The sequence below is a fragment of the Eschscholzia californica genome, unplaced genomic scaffold (assembly GCF_041429995.1).
Source record: "Eschscholzia californica isolate CP2 unplaced genomic scaffold, dmEscCali1.0.p SCAF_3, whole genome shotgun sequence".
Taxonomy (NCBI): Eukaryota; Viridiplantae; Streptophyta; class Magnoliopsida; order Ranunculales; family Papaveraceae; genus Eschscholzia; species Eschscholzia californica.
Window position 1 is genome coordinate 34,098,370 of NW_028238420.1, and position 17,536 is coordinate 34,115,905.

Sequence of the window (17,536 nt, forward strand, 5' to 3'; positions counted from 1 at the left end):
GGAGAAAATGTAACTATTTTGGCATAACAGTCCACAAGTGCATGGAATGAGGCAAGCCAATCCATGCCTAAAATCACGTCATATCGCAACAACTCAAGCACAAAAAGGTCTGCAGCGAAGTCTCGCTCACCTAATCTAATAATACACCCTTTACAGACGTGGTCTATCACAATCAAACCACCCCAAGCAGAAGACACTGAAAAAGAATTCCCACATCGATCTAGCTCTATGGGTAACTTACGAACAAAAGAAATAGAGATAAATGTGCCCATGGCACCAGGATCAAATAAAATTTTACCCATTCTATTATGAATAAGGAATGTACCTTCCACCACATTAGTAGGTGCGCGGTCATCTCTAGGAACGATAACATTCAACTGTGGCGGCTGCCCACATCCCTGTTGTCTGCCCTATGGGTTACGCTCATGATGACGCCCCTGATTTCCTGTTTGAGCTCTAGTCCTCCTCGGACAATCAAAAGACCTGTGCCCTACTTCCTGACAATTAAACAAACTCCTCTAAATGGTCTCTGTTCCACACCATCAACATTAGCCACTGGCGGTTGCCTACCTGTAGTCACCACTGTCATATCCCTGTTGCCTCCCTCGATCTGAGGCCTCTTACCATCCCGTTGACCATTATAGTTGTTGCGCTGATTCCAATCAACCTTCCCATAATTGCTACTGTTCCCTTTTTGTTCACCCTTGCTTTGTACTTTGATTCCTCTCTGCTTCTTTGCCTCCTGTATCCGAGCATCGTGAACCTTAGCACAAGAAACCACCTTCTGATAGGTGTCGAAACTAGGTTGCCCAGCAATGTACCTAGCAATGTTGTCACGCAACCCATTGACAAACCTCTCAATCTTTTCCTCCTCTGTGGGAATCAGTTGAGTAGCGAAGAGGGAGAGTCTGTGAAACTCATTCTCATACTCCAAAATGATTGATTCTCCCCTTGCTTCAATTCCTGAAATTCCCTCTTAAATGTTTGTTGTGCCGAGAAAGGAATAAAGTTTTCCATGAAGACCTTCTTAAATTCTTCCCAGGTGAACCTCAACGGATCCACTAGCCTAGACTGAGTGTCCCACCAAGTAGCTGCATTCTTCTTCAACTGGAACACTGTCATCCGTTGCTTATATTCCTTGGAGCAATCAAATGCCACGAACATCCTCTCTATCTCCTTACACCATTCATATGCCTCTACCGGTCCTCTAGTCCCATCAAATATTGGCGGTCTCATTTTCATAAACTCATGGTAGTACTTCAACCAGGTCATCTCAGTCGGTTCCCTCAGATTCACAAGAGGACCTCCCGTCTCTAGTGTCGGATTATGCGTTCGAGCTTGTTCCCTTGTTTGAGCCTCTCTTGCAATGTTAATCAAATTTTGCAATGCGGCTGCATCAATTGTCACTGTCTCTCCTCTATTCAGATTAGGATTTGTGGTCTTATGACCCCCTGACTGTTCATGTGTACCCTCTGGTGCTGTAGAACCCCTTTCTTCAGGTAGGACACCTCGACCTCGACCTCTACTACCCCCTCGGGTGCGAGCACTGCGACGACCTCTGCCACGACCAGTAGCCCCTTCGCTAACCATAACTCTATTCAAATCCAAAATAGAAACCAAGTCAAAACTTAGACAGTCAAGAGCTCCGTACAAAAATTTACTACGTACTATGCGCTTAGAGGGGTTGAACCCTACACACTGATCCTAGGATTTATGAACCTAGAGCTCTGATACCACTTTGTAACGTCCCAAATCTAGATTTCCACGTCGGCCGCCAAGAAAACCTAAACTCAAAGCATTTCTCCGCAGAACAGTAAACATAGTCGATATATCCATCAAAAGAGACAAATCATATCAAATGTGAAGCTCATAAGAATCAATAAATCATATAAAGAAATCCATTAAAACTTTCTTAACTCAAACAATGTTACTAAATCATCGACACGTAGGTCGGACAATATCGAATGAAATAAATAACTGTCTAGGAGGCGAAACTCCAAATAACTACCTAATCTCGAAAGCGAAAACTAAGAAAGAAACTCCGAGCTGACGAACTGAGATCAAACTGGTGGCGTTCCCCGATCTCTATCACCTGAAAAATAGTAGGCTGGGTCAGAACCCAGCTAGTAGATTTCTAATTACCTAAGGTCTAAATAGACCAATTCAACACAAAATCAAGTATCGAACAACAGAACAAAACCAAGTATCGAACAACAGAACAATAATAACAGTCCATTATGTTACACCTTTCGTACCAACACAATTGAAGTCAACCTGTTACACGGTTGAAGAGATTCATACAATACAACTTCCCTTTTGGAGGGCCATAACCAATTTTGAGGTCCACAAGATAGCGTCACTTGCCATTCGTGTTTGCATCGACTTAAACCTCTCAATAGACAAAGGATACCACCCAAAAAGGGGATCCGTGCAACACGAGCACTTTACATATGAGCAGGAGGCGAGCCAACCTCTAGTTGGTAATTACTTCTCAAACTAGAAGTATGTGGTCCACAAGAATGATCTTGTGTTTGCATCGATCATCTTGTCGAGCCAACCACCGATTACTTATGGATTACAACCGTCAATCCATATTAGAACTCAAGCCTCTGATCCACTAGGTTGTCCAATATCACATTGACAAACCCGTGTTTGCATCGACCCACATGTCGAGCCAATCAGTCTTAGTTCAATCCATTAACAAAACTCAATATCATGGTCCACCAAGTTATCTAATATCACATCAGTAACTAGTGTTTGCAATTGACCCACATGTCGATTCTTGGTTCCGACTAGCCTATGCTTTCTAGGTTAACAACCTAAAGCAATTTATCACACACAACTATTGGTAGCACTTATGCTCCAATATCATACATATCATCTCATACAATCAATTATCAATAAAAATAACATAATCACAAATAATTCTTAGCTTCTAGGTTGCTGTCCGAATCTATTTATACTAAATTTATATAATCTTAGTAGCCTAGGTTGTTGTCCGTGTATATAAATACCTTATTAATATAACTAAAATTTTTCTAGGGTTACTTTATTGTTGTTGGAATTAGTTTCTAATCATAGTATATGTCTATTGTATCACTAATTGGTACTAATTTGATGATAACCTAGCAAAAATTGCAAGTTTAAAGCTATTATAGTTCTAACTATTCAAAACTAGGTTTAAAATTGAAGAGGGTTATGTAAACCCCAGGGAAGAAGAAACCTACTTGATTTTGTAGCACCAGGAAGAAGAAATCAAACCCCTTTAGTAAATCCCTTTGAAGCTCCATTCTCTTTCCCACTTTTTCTCTCTCTATTCTCTTCTTCTCCTTCACTTTCTCGCTCTATGTTTGCCTCTTTGTTGCTGAAAAATAATAAGGAAATGAAAAATGTGAAGGATTTTAGGTTATAAGGACTTAAGAGGGTTTCCTTTTTCTAGGGTTTTTTATTATGACGAAATTCTAAAGACACCCCCCTTGTATATGGGTTGTTACATAAACCTTCCTAATTCTACTACTGATTATGTTGATTTTGATGAACTTATGGGTATTGATTCCTTGAAACCCCAATTTGTTGGTCCAGAGAAAGACATTGGTTCTGATTTCTTCTTAAACCCTCCTAATTCTATTACTGATTATGTTGATCTTGAAGAGCTTATGAGTATTGATTCCATGAAACCCCAATTTGTTGGTCCAGAGAAAGACATGGGTTCTGATTTCTTCTTATACCCTCCTAATTCTATTACTGATTATATTGATCTTGATGAGCTTATGGGTATTGATTCCTTGAAACCCCAATTTGTTGGTCCACTGATTATGTTGATCTTGATGAGCTTATGGGGATTGATTCCTTGAAACCCCAATTTGTTGGTCCAGAGAAAGACATGGGTTCTGATTTCTCCTTAAACCCTCCTAATTCTATTACTGATTATGTTGATCTTTATGAGCTTATGGGTATTGATACCTTAAAACCCCAATTTCTTGGTCCAGATAAAAACATGGGTTCTGATTTGTCCTTAAACCCTCCTAATTCTATTACTGATTATGTTGATCTTGATGAGCTTAAGGGTATTGATTCCTTGAGACCCCAATTTGTTGGTCAAGAGAAAGACATGAGTTTTTATTTCTCCTTAACCCCTCCTAATTCTATTACTGGTTATGTTGATCTTGATGAGCTTATGGGTATTGATTCCTTGGAACCCCAATTTCTTGGTCCAGATAAAGACATGGGTTCTGATTTCTTCTTAAACCCTCCTAATTCTATTACTGATTATGTTGATCTTGAAGAGCTTATGGGTATTGATTCCTTGAAACCCCAATTTGTTGGTCCAGAGAAAGACATGGGTTCTGATTTCTTCTTAAACCCTCCTAATTCTATTACTGATTATATTGATTTTGATGAGCTTATGGGTATTAATTCCTTGAAACCCCAATTTGTTGGTCCACTGATTATGTTGATCTTGATGAGCTTATGGGGATTGATTCCTTGAAACCCCAATTTGTTGGTCCAGAGAAAGACATGGGTTCTGATTTATCCTTAAACCCTCCTAATTCTATTATTGATTATGTTGATCTTTATGAGCTTATGGGTATTGATACCTTAAAACCCCAATTTCTTGGTCCAGATAAAAACATGGGTTCTGATTTGTCCTTAAACCCTCCTAATTCTATTACTGATTATGTTGATCTTGATGAGCTTAAGGGTATTGATTCCTTGACACCCCAATTTGTTGGTCAAGAGAAAGACATAAGTTTTTATTTCTCCTTAAACCCTCCTAATTCTATTACTGGTTATGTTGATCTTGATGAGCTTATGGGTATTGATTCCTTGAAACCCCAATTTCTTGGTCCAGAGAAAGACATGGGTTCTGATTTATCCTTAAACCCTCCTAATTCTATTATTGATTATGTTGATCTTTATGAGCTTATGGGTATTGATACCTTAAAACCCCAATTTCTTGGTCCAGATAAAAACATGGGTTCTGATTTGTCCTTAAACCCTCCTAATTCTATTACTGATTATGTTGATCTTGATGAGCTTAAGGGTATTGATTCCTTGAGACCCCAATTTGTTGGTCAAGAGAAAGACATGAGTTTTTATTTCTCCTTAAACCCTCCTAATTCTATTACTGGTTATGTTGATCTTGATGAGCTTATGGGTATTGATTCCTTGAAACCCCAATTTCTTGGTCCAGATAAAGACATGGGTTCTGATTTCTCCTTAAACCCTCCTAATTCTATTACTGATTATGTTGATCTTTATGAACTTATGGGTATTGATACCTTAAAACCCCAATTTCTTGGTCCAGATAAAAACATGGGTTCTGATTTGTCCTTTAACCCTCCTAATTCTATTACTGATTATGTTGATCTTGATGAGCTTAAGGGTATTGATTCCTTGAAACCCCAATTTGTTGGTCAAGAGAAAGACATGAGTTTTGATTTCTCCTTAAACCCTCCTAATTCTATTATTGATTATGTTGATCTTGATGAGCTTATGGGTATTGATTCCTTGAAACCTCAATTTCTTGGTCCAGATAAAGACATGGGTTTTGATTTGTCCTTAAACCCTCCTAATTCTACTACTGATTATGTTGATCTTGATGAGCTGATGGGTATTGATTCCTTGAAACCCCAATTTGTTGGTCCAGAAAAAGACATGGGTTCTGATTTCTCCTTGAACCCTCTTAATTCTACTACCGATTATGTTGATCTTATGAGCTTATGGGTATTGATTCCTTGAAACCCCAATTTGTTGGTTTAGAGAAAGACATGGGTTTTGATTTCTCCTTAAACCCTCCTAATTCTATTATTGATTATGTTGATCTTGATGAGCTTATGGGTATTGATTCCTTGAAACCCCTACAAAACCCTCCTAATTTTATTATTGATTATGTTGATCTTGATGAGCTTATGGGTATTGATTCCTTGAAACCCCAATTTGTTGGTCCAGAAAAGACATGGGTTCTGACTCCTAATTCTTTTACTGATTATGTTGATCTTGTTGAGCTTATGGGTATTGATTCCTTGAAACCCCAATTTGTTGGTTCAGAGAAAGACATGGGTTCTGATTTCTTCTTAAACCCTCCTAATTCTATTACTGATTATGTTGATCTTGATGAGCTTATAGGTATTGATTCATTGATACCCCAATTTGTTTGTCCAGAGAAAGACATTGGTTCTGATTTCTTATTAAACCTTGATTCCTTGAAACCCCAATTTGTTGGTCTAGAGAAAGACTTGGGTTCTGATTTCTTCTTAAACCTTCCTAATCCTCTTACTGATTATGTTGATCTTGATGAGCTTATGGGTATTGATTCCTTGAAACCCCAATTTGTTGGTCCAGAGAAAGACATGGGTTCTGATTTCTCCTTAAACCCTCTTAATTCTATTACTGATTATGATGATCTTGATGAGCTTATGGGTATTGATTCCTTGAAACCCCAATTTCTTAGCCCAGATAAAGACATGGGTTCTGATTTCTCCTTAAACCCTCCTAATTCTATTACTGATTATGTTGATCTTGATGAGCTTATGGGTATTGATTCCTTGAAACCCCAATTTGTTGGTCCAGAGAAAGACATGGGTTCTGATTTTTCCTTAAACCCTCATAATTCTATTATTGATTATGTTGATCTTGATGAGCTTATGGGTATTGATTCTTTGAAACCCCAATTTGTTGGTCCAGAGAAAGACATGGGTTCTGACTCTTAATTCTATTACTGATTATGTTGATCTTAATGAGCTTATGGATATTGATTTCTTGAAACACCAATTTGTTGGTTCAGAGAAAGATATGGGTTCTGATTTCTTTTTAACCCCTCCTAATTCTATTACTGATTATGTTGATCTTTATGAGCTTATGGGTATTGATACCTTAAAACCCCAATTTCTTGGTCCAGATAAAAACATGATTTGTCCTTAAACCCTCCTAATTCTATTACTGATTATGTTGATCTTGATGAGCTTAAGGGTATTGATTCCTTGAGACCCCAATTTGTTGGTCAAGAGAAAGACATGAGTTTTTATTTCTCCTTAACCCCTCCTAATTCTATTATTGGTTATGTTGATCTTGATGAGCTTATGGGTATTGATTCCTTGAAACCCCAATTTCTTGGTCCAGATAAAGACATGGGTTCTGATTTCTTCTTAAACCCTCCTAATTCTATTACTGATTATGTTGATCTTGAAGAGCTTATGGGTATTGATTCCTTGAAACCCCAATTTGTTGGTCCAGAGAAAGACATGGGTTCTGGTTCTGATTTCTTCTTAAACCCTCCTAATTCTATTACTGATTATATTGATCTTGATGAGCTTATGGGTATTGATTCCTTGAAACCCCAATTTGTTGGTCCACTGATTATGTTGATCTTGATGAGCTTATGGGGATTGATTCCTTGAAACCCCAATTTGTTGGTCCAGAGAAAGACATTGGTTCTGACTCCTAATTATTTTACTAATTATGTTGATCTTGTTGAGCTTATGGGTATTGATTCCATGAAACCCCAATTTGTTGGTTCAGAGAAAGACATGGGTTCTGATTTCTTCTTAAACCCTCCTAATTCTATTACTGATTATGTTGATCTTGATGAGCTTATAGGTATTGATTCATTGATACCCCAATTTGTTTGTCCAGAGAAAGACATTGGTTCTGATTTCTTATTAAACCTTGATTCCTTGAAACCCCAATTTGTTGGTCTAGAGAAAGACTTGGGTTCTGATTTCTTCTTAAACCTTCCTTATCCTCTTACTGATTATGTTGATCTTGATGAGCTTATGGGTATTGATTCCTTGAAACCCCAATTTGTTGGTCCAGAGAAAGACATGGGTTCTGATTTCTCCTTAAACCCTCTTAATTCTATTACTGATTATGATGATCTTGATGAGCTTATGGGTATTGATTCCTTGAAACCCCAATTTCTTAGCCCAGATAAAGACATGGGTTCTGATTTCTCCTTAAACCCTCCTAATTCTATTACTGATTATGTTGATCTTGATGAGCTTATGGGTATTGATTCCTTGAAACCCCAATTTGTTGGTCCAGAGAAAGACATGGGTTCTGATTTTTCCTTAAACCCTCATAATTCTATTATTGATTATGTTGATCTTGATGAGCTTATGGGTATTGATTCTTTGAAACCCCAATTTGTTGGTCCAGAGAAAGACATGGGTTCTGACTCTTAATTCTATTACTGATTATGTTGATCTTAATGAGCTTATGGATATTTATTTCTTGAAACACCAATTTGTTGGTTCAGAGAAAGATATGGGTTCTGATTTCTTTTTAACCCCTCCTAATTCTATTACTGATTATGTTGATCTTTATGAGCTTATGGGTATTGATACCTTAAAACCCCAATTTCTTGGTCCAGATAAAAACATGATTTGTCCTTAAACCCTCCTAATTCTATTACTGATTATGTTGATCTTGATGAGCTTAAGGGTATTGATTCCTTGAGACCCCAATTTGTTGGTCAAGAGAAAGACATGAGTTTTTATTTCTCCTTAACCCCTCCTAATTCTATTACTGGTTATGTTGATCTTGATGAGCTTATGGGTATTGATTCCTTGAAACCCCAATTTCTTGGTCCAGATAAAGACATGGATTCTGATTTCTTCTTAAACCCTCCTAATTCTATTACTGATTATGTTGATCTTGAAGAGCTTATGGGTATTGATTCCTTGAAACCCCAATTTGTTGGTCCAGAGAAAGACATGGGTTCTGGTTCTGATTTCTTCTTAAACCCTCCTAATTCTATTACTGATTATATTGATCTTGATGAGCTTATGGGTATTGATTCCTTGAAACCCCAATTTGTTGGTCCACTGATTATGTTGATCTTGATGAGCTTATGGGGATTGATTCCTTGAAACCCCAATTTGTTGGTCCAGAGAAAGACATTGGTTCTGACTCCTAATTATTTTACTAATTATGTTGATCTTGTTGAGCTTATGGGTATTGATTCCTTGAAACCCCAATTTGTTGGTTCAGAGAAAGACATGGGTTCTGATTTCTTCTTAAACCCTCCTAATTCTATTACTGATTATGTTGATCTTGATGAGCTTATAGGTATTGATTCATTGATACCCCAATTTGTTTGTCCAGAGAAAGACATTGGTTCAGATTTCTTATTAAACCTTGATTCCTTGAAACCCCAATTTGTTGGTCTAGAGAAAGACTTGGGTTCTGATTTCTTCTTAAACCTTCCTAATCCTCTTACTGATTATGTTGATCTTGATGAGCTTATGGGTATTGATTCCTTGAAACCCCAATTTGTTGGTCCAGAGAAAGACATGGGTTCTGATTTCTCCTTAAATCCTCTTAATTCTATTACTGATTATGTTGATCTTGATGAGCTTATGGGTATCGATTCCTTGAAACCCCAATTTCTTAGCCCAGATAAAGACATGGGTTCTGATTTCTCCTTAAACCCTCCTAATTCTATTACTGATTATGTTGATTTTGATGAGCTTATGGGTATTGATTCCTTGAAACCCCAATTTGTTGGTCCAGAGAAAGACATGGGTTCTGATTTTTCCTTAAACCCTCATAATTCTATTATTGATTATGTTGATCTTGATGAGCTTATGGGTATTGATTCTTTGAAACCCCAATTTGTTGGTCCAGAGAAAGACATGGGTTCTGACTCTTAATTCTATTACAGATTATGTTGATCTTAATGAGCTTATGGATATTGATTTCTTGAAACACCAATTTGTTGGTTCAGAGAAAGATATGGGTTCTGATTTCTTTTTAACCCCTCCTAATTCTATTACTGATTATGTTGATCTTTATGAGCTTATGGGTATTGATACCTTAAAACCCCAATTTCTTGGTCCAGATAAAAACATGGGTTCTGATTTGTCCTTAAACCCTCCTAATTCTATTACTGATTATGTTGATCTTGATGAGCTTAAGGGTATTGATTCCTTGAGACCCCAATTTGTTGGTCAAGAGAAAGACATGAGTTTTTATTTCTCCTTAACCCCTCCTAATTCTATTACTGGTTATGTTGATCTTGATGAGCTTATGGGTATTGATTCCTTGAAACCCCGATTTCTTGGTCCAGATAAAGACATGGGTTCTGATTTCTTCTTAAACCCTCCTAATTCTATTACTGATTATGTTGATCTTGAAGAGCTTATGGGTATTGATTCCTTGAAACCCCAATTTGTTGGTCCAGAGAAAGACATGGGTTCTGATTTCTTCTTAAACCCTCCTAATTCTATTACTGATTATATTGATCTTGATGAGCTTATGGGTATTGATTCCTTGAAACCCCAATTTGTTGGTCCACTGATTATGTTGATCTTGATGAGCTTATGGGGATTGATTCCTTGAAACCCCAATTTGTTGGTCCAGAGAAAGACATTGGTTCTGATTTATCCTTAAACCCTCCTAATTCTATTACTGATTATGTTGATCTTTATGAGCTTATGGGTATTGATACCTTAAAACCCCAATTTCTTGGTCCAAATAAAAACATGGGTTCTGATTTGTCCTTAAACCCTCCTAATTCTATTACTGATTATGTTGATCTTGATGAGCTTAAGGGTATTGATTCCTTGAGACCCCAATTTGTTGGTCAAGAGAAAGACATGAGTTTTTATTTCTCCTTAAACCCTCCTAATTCTATTACTGGTTATGTTGATCTTGATGAGCTTATGGGTATTGATTCCTTGAAACCCCAATTTCTTGGTCCAGATAAAGACATGGGTTCTGATTTCTCCTTAAACCCTCCTAATTCTATTACTGATTATGTTGATCTATATGAACTTATGGGTATTGATGCCTTAAAACCCCAATTTCTTAGTCCAGATAAAAACATGGGTTCTGATCTTGATGAGCTTAAGGGTATTGATTCCTTGAAACCCCAATTTGTTGGTCCACTGATTATGTTGATCTTGATGAGCTTATGGGGATTGATTCCTTGAAACCCCAATTTGTTGGTCCAGAGAAAGACATGGGTTCTGATTTATCCTTAAACCCTCCTAATTCTATTATTGATTATGTTGATCTTTATGAGCTTATGGGTATTGATACCTTAAAACCCCAATTTCTTGGTCCAGATAAAAACATGGGTTCTGATTTGTCCTTAAACCCTCCTAATTCTATTACTGATTATGTTGATCTTGATGAGCTTAAGGGTATTGATTCCTTAAGACCCCAATTTGTTGGTCAAGAGAAAGACATGAGTTTTTATTTCTCCTTAAACCCTCCTAATTCTATTACTGGTTATGTTGATCTTGATGAGCTTATGGGTATTGATTCCTTGAAACCCCAATTTCTTGGTCCAGATTAAGACATGGGTTCTGATTTCTCCTTAAACCCTCCTAATTCTATTACTGATTATGTTGATCTTTATGAACTTATGGGTATTGATACCTTAAAACCCCAATTTCTTGGTCCAGATAAAAACATGGGTTCTGATTTGTCCTTTAACCCTCCTAATTCTATTACTGATTATGTTGATCTTGATGAGCTTAAGGGTATTGATTCCTTGAAACCCCAATTTGTTGGTCAAGAGAAAGACATGAGTTTTGATTTCTCCTTAAACCCTCCTAATTCTATTATTGATTATGTTGATCTTGATGAGCTTATGGGTATTGATTCCTTGAAACCCCAATTTCTTGGTCCAGATAAAGACATGGGTTTTGATTTGTCCTTAAACCCTCCTAATTCTACTACTGATTATGTTGATCTTGATGAGCTTATGGGTATTGATTCCTTGAAACCCCAATTTGTTGGTCCAGAGAAAGACATGGGTTCTGATTTCTCCTTCAACCCTCTTAATTCTACTACCGATTATGTTGATCTTATGAGCTTATGGGTATTGATTCCTTGAAACCCCAATTTGTTGGTTTAGAGAAAGACATGGGTTTTGATTTTTCCTTAAACCCTCCTAATTCTATTATTGATTATGTTGATCTTGATGAGCTTATGGGTATTGATTCCTTGAAACCCCAACAAAACCCTCCTAATTTTATTATTGATTATGTTGATCTTGATGAGCTTATGGGTATTGATTCCATGAAACCCTAATTTGTTGGTACAGAAAAGACATGGGTTCTGACTCCTAATTCTTTTACTGATTATGGTGATCTTGTTGAGCTTATGGGTATTGATTTCTTGAAACCCCAATTTGTTGGTTCAGAGAAAGACATGGGTTCTGATTTCTTCTTAAACCCTCCAAATTCTATTACTGATTATGTTGATCTTGATGAGCTTATAGGTATTGATTCATTGATACCCCAATTTGTTTGTCCAGAGAAAGACATTGGTTCTGATTTCTTATTAAACCTTGATTCCTTGAAACCCCAATTTGTTGGTCTAGAGAAAGACTTGGGTTCTGATTTCTTCTTAAACCTTCCTAATCCTCTTACTGATTATGTTGATCTTGATGAGCTTATGGGTATTGATTCCTTGAAACCCCAATTTGTTGGTCCAGAGAAAGACATGGGTTCTGATTTCTCCTTAAATCCTCTTAATTCTATTACTGATTATGTTGATCTTGATGAGCTTATGGGTATCGATTCCTTGAAACCCCAATTTCTTAGCCCAGATAAAGACATGGGTTCTGATTTCTCCTTAAACCCTCCTAATTCTATTACTGATTATGTTGATTTTGATGAGCTTATGGGTATTGATTCCTTGAAACCCCAATTTGTTGGTCCAGAGAAAGACATGGGTTCTGATTTTTCCTTAAACCCTCATAATTCTATTATTGATTATGTTGATCTTGATGAGCTTATGGGTATTGATTCTTTGAAACCCCAATTTGTTGGTCCAGAGAAAGACATGGGTTCTGACTCTTAATTCTATTACAGATTATGTTGATCTTAATGAGCTTATGGATATTGATTTCTTGAAACACCAATTTGTTGGTTCAGAGAAAGATATGGGTTCTGATTTCTTTTTAACCCCTCCTAATTCTATTACTGATTATGTTGATCTTTATGAGCTTATGGGTATTGATACCTTAAAACCCCAATTTCTTGGTCCAGATAAAAACATGGGTTCTGATTTGTCCTTAAACCCTCCTAATTCTATTACTGATTATGTTGATCTTGATGAGCTTAAGGGTATTGATTCCTTGAGACCCCAATTTGTTGGTCAAGAGAAAGACATGAGTTTTTATTTCTCCTTAACCCCTCCTAATTCTATTACTGGTTATGTTGATCTTGATGAGCTTATGGGTATTGATTCCTTGAAACCCCGATTTCTTGGTCCAGATAAAGACATGGGTTCTGATTTCTTCTTAAACCCTCCTAATTCTATTACTGATTATGTTGATCTTGAAGAGCTTATGGGTATTGATTCCTTGAAACCCCAATTTGTTGGTCCAGAGAAAGACATGGGTTCTGATTTCTTCTTAAACCCTCCTAATTCTATTACTGATTATATTGATCTTGATGAGCTTATGGGTATTGATTCCTTGAAACCCCAATTTGTTGGTCCACTGATTATGTTGATCTTGATGAGCTTATGGGGATTGATTCCTTGAAACCCCAATTTGTTGGTCCAGAGAAAGACATTGGTTCTGATTTATCCTTAAACCCTCCTAATTCTATTACTGATTATGTTGATCTTTATGAGCTTATGGGTATTGATACCTTAAAACCCCAATTTCTTGGTCCAAATAAAAACATGGGTTCTGATTTGTCCTTAAACCCTCCTAATTCTATTACTGATTATGTTGATCTTGATGAGCTTAAGGGTATTGATTCCTTGAGACCCCAATTTGTTGGTCAAGAGAAAGACATGAGTTTTTATTTCTCCTTAAACCCTCCTAATTCTATTACTGGTTATGTTGATCTTGATGAGCTTATGGGTATTGATTCCTTGAAACCCCAATTTCTTGGTCCAGATAAAGACATGGGTTCTGATTTCTCCTTAAACCCTCCTAATTCTATTACTGATTATGTTGATCTATATGAACTTATGGGTATTGATGCCTTAAAACCCCAATTTCTTAGTCCAGATAAAAACATGGGTTCTGATCTTGATGAGCTTAAGGGTATTGATTCCTTGAAACCCCAATTTGTTGGTCCACTGATTATGTTGATCTTGATGAGCTTATGGGGATTGATTCCTTGAAACCCCAATTTGTTGGTCCAGAGAAAGACATGGGTTCTGATTTATCCTTAAACCCTCCTAATTCTATTATTGATTATGTTGATCTTTATGAGCTTATGGGTATTGATACCTTAAAACCCCAATTTCTTGGTCCAGATAAAAACATGGGTTCTGATTTGTCCTTAAACCCTCCTAATTCTATTACTGATTATGTTGATCTTGATGAGCTTAAGGGTATTGATTCCTTAAGACCCCAATTTGTTGGTCAAGACATGAGTTTTTATTTCTCCTTAAACCCTCCTAATTCTATTACTGGTTATGTTGATCTTGATGAGCTTATGGGTATTGATTCCTTGAAACCCCAATTTCTTGGTCCAGATTAAGACATGGGTTCTGATTTCTCCTTAAACCCTCCTAATTCTATTACTGATTATGTTGATCTTTATGAACTTATGGGTATTGATACCTTAAAACCCCAATTTCTTGGTCCAGATAAAAACATGGGTTCTGATTTGTCCTTTAACCCTCCTAATTCTATTACTGATTATGTTGATCTTGATGAGCTTAAGGGTATTGATTCCTTGAAACCCCAATTTGTTGGTCAAGAGAAAGACATGAGTTTTGATTTCTCCTTAAACCCTCCTAATTCTATTATTGATTATGTTGATCTTGATGAGCTTATGGGTATTGATTCCTTGAAACCCCAATTTCTTGGTCCAGATAAAGACATGGGTTTTGATTTGTCCTTAAACCCTCCTAATTCTACTACTGATTATGTTGATCTTGATGAGCTTATGGGTATTGATTCCTTGAAACCCCAATTTGTTGGTCCAGAGAAAGACATGGGTTCTGATTTCTCCTTCAACCCTCTTAATTCTACTACCGATTATGTTGATCTTATGAGCTTATGGGTATTGATTCCTTGAAACCCCAATTTGTTGGTTTAGAGAAAGACATGGGTTTTGATTTTTCCTTAAACCCTCCTAATTCTATTATTGATTATGTTGATCTTGATGAGCTTATGGGTATTGATTCCTTGAAACCCCAACAAAACCCTCCTAATTTTATTATTGATTATGTTGATCTTGATGAGCTTATGGGTATTGATTCCTTGAAACCCTAATTTGTTGGTACGGAAAAGACATGGGTTCTGACTCCTAATTCTTTTACTGATTATGTTGATCTTGTTGAGCTTATGGGTATTGATTCCTTGAAACCCCAATTTGTTGGTTCAGAGAAAGACATGGGTTCTGATTTCTTCTTAAACCCTCCTAATTCTATTACTGATTATGTTGATCTTGATGAGCTTATAGGTATTGATTCATTGATACCCCAATTTGTTTGTCCAGAGAAAGACATTGGTTCTGATTTCTTATTAAACCTTGATTCCTTGAAACCCCAATTTGTTGGTCTAGAGAAAGACTTGGGTTCTGATTTCTTCTTAAACCTTCCTAATCCTATTACTGATTATGTTGATCTTGATGAGCTTATGGGTATTGATTCCTTGAAACCCCAATTTGTTGGTCCAGAGAAAGACATGGGTTCTGATTTCTCCTTAAACCCTCTTAATTCTATTACTGATTATGTTGATCTTGATGAGCTTATGGGTATCGATTCCTTGAAACCCCAATTTCTTAGTCCAGATAAAGACATGGGTTCTGATTTCTCCTTAAACCCTCCTAATTCTATTACTGATTATGTTGATCTTGATGAGCTTATGGGTATTGATTCCTTGAAACCCCAATTTGTTGGTCCAGAGAAAGACATGGGTTCTGATTTTTCCTTAAACCCTCATAATTCTATTATTGATTATGTTGATCTTGATGAGCTTATGGGTATTGATTCTTTGAAACCCCAATTTATTGGTCCAGAGAAAGACATGGGTTCTGACTCTTAATTCTTTTACTGATTATGTTGATCTTAATGAGCTTATGGATATTGATTTCTTGAAACACCAATTTGTTGGTTCAGAGAAAGATATGGGTTCTGATTTCTTTTTAACCCCTCCTAATTCTATTACTGATTATGTTGATCTTGATGAGCTTATGGGTATTGATTCCTTGAAACCCCAATTTGTTGGTCCAGAAAAAGACATGGGTTCTGATTTCTCCTTAAACCCTCCTAATTCTATTACTGATTATGTTGATTTTGATGAGTTTATGGGTATTGATTCCTTGTAACCCCAATTGGTTGGTCCAGAGAAAGACATGGGTTCTGATTTCTTCTTAAACCCTCCTAATTCTATTAATGATTATGTTGATCTTGATGAGCTTATGGGTATTTATTCCTTGAAACCCTAATTTGTTGGTCAAGTGAAAGACATGGGTTTTCGATTTCTCCTTAAACCCTCCTAATTCTTTTACTGATTATGTTGATCTTGATGAGCTTATGGGTATTGATTCCTTGAAACCCCAATTTCCTGGTCCAGAGAAAGACATGGGTTCTGATTTCTTCTTAAACTGATGCAGCAGATCTAGCAGCGTTAGTATTTTATAATAAATGGGACTGTGATACAACATAGCTCAACCCTGCTTGGTCAAACTTGCCTTTAGCAAGTCAGCCCTGCTAGAGGATTTTCTTTTTTTTTTCTACTTTCCAGTTTTTAGCAGTTTCCTAGTTTTGGTTATTTTCTTTTTTTTTTAGCAGTTTACAAGTTTTGGTTATTTTCTTAGTTTTTAGCAGTTTCCTAATTTTGGTTGTTTTCCTAGTTTTTAGTAGTTTCTAGAGTTTTGTAATTTTAGACTTCTATTATTTTAGGGTTTCAAGCCTATAAATAGGTCTTTTATGTTCATTGTTAAGGGAGCTTAGTTTATTGAATAAAGTTTTGTTTGATTTAATCAATCATAGAGGAGCGATCTCTATACTTTTTATCTCTTGCCTATTACGTGCTGCATCAGTTGGTATCAGAGCTTGCATCGATCTTTAACAATGCCACCGAGAAGACAACCTGCTAGAGGTAGGGAGAATCACATGGATATTGTTAATGAAAGAGATGAAGCTATAAATCAACGATTAGAAGGTGTTGGCGAATGGCGGCAACAGATGACTCGAATGATAGAAGGGTTGGCGCATCAGATAGATGCATTGATTGTTCATCAAAGGGAACCGACTTCACCAAATCGTCACTCAGAAAAGGATGATGGATCTACTGAAGATGATTTCGATAACCCTTTTGCTAGAGACGTTCGGGGAAGAAGGAACCAAACCAATCACGATTCTCGGAGATGGGAAGCGGGTTTGAGGATTGATATCCCGAAATTCGGAGGGCGTGGTCAACCTGAAGAATTCCTCGACTGGCTAACTGCGGTCGACGATATTCTAGAGTTTAAGGAGGTACCTCAGGATAGGCAGGTTCCTTTTGTGGCTACTAGACTTCGTGACAGGGCGGTTGTGTGGTGGCAGCAACACAAGGTAATGCGGTCCAGAACAGGGAAATCAAAGGTAACTTCGTGGGAGAAGA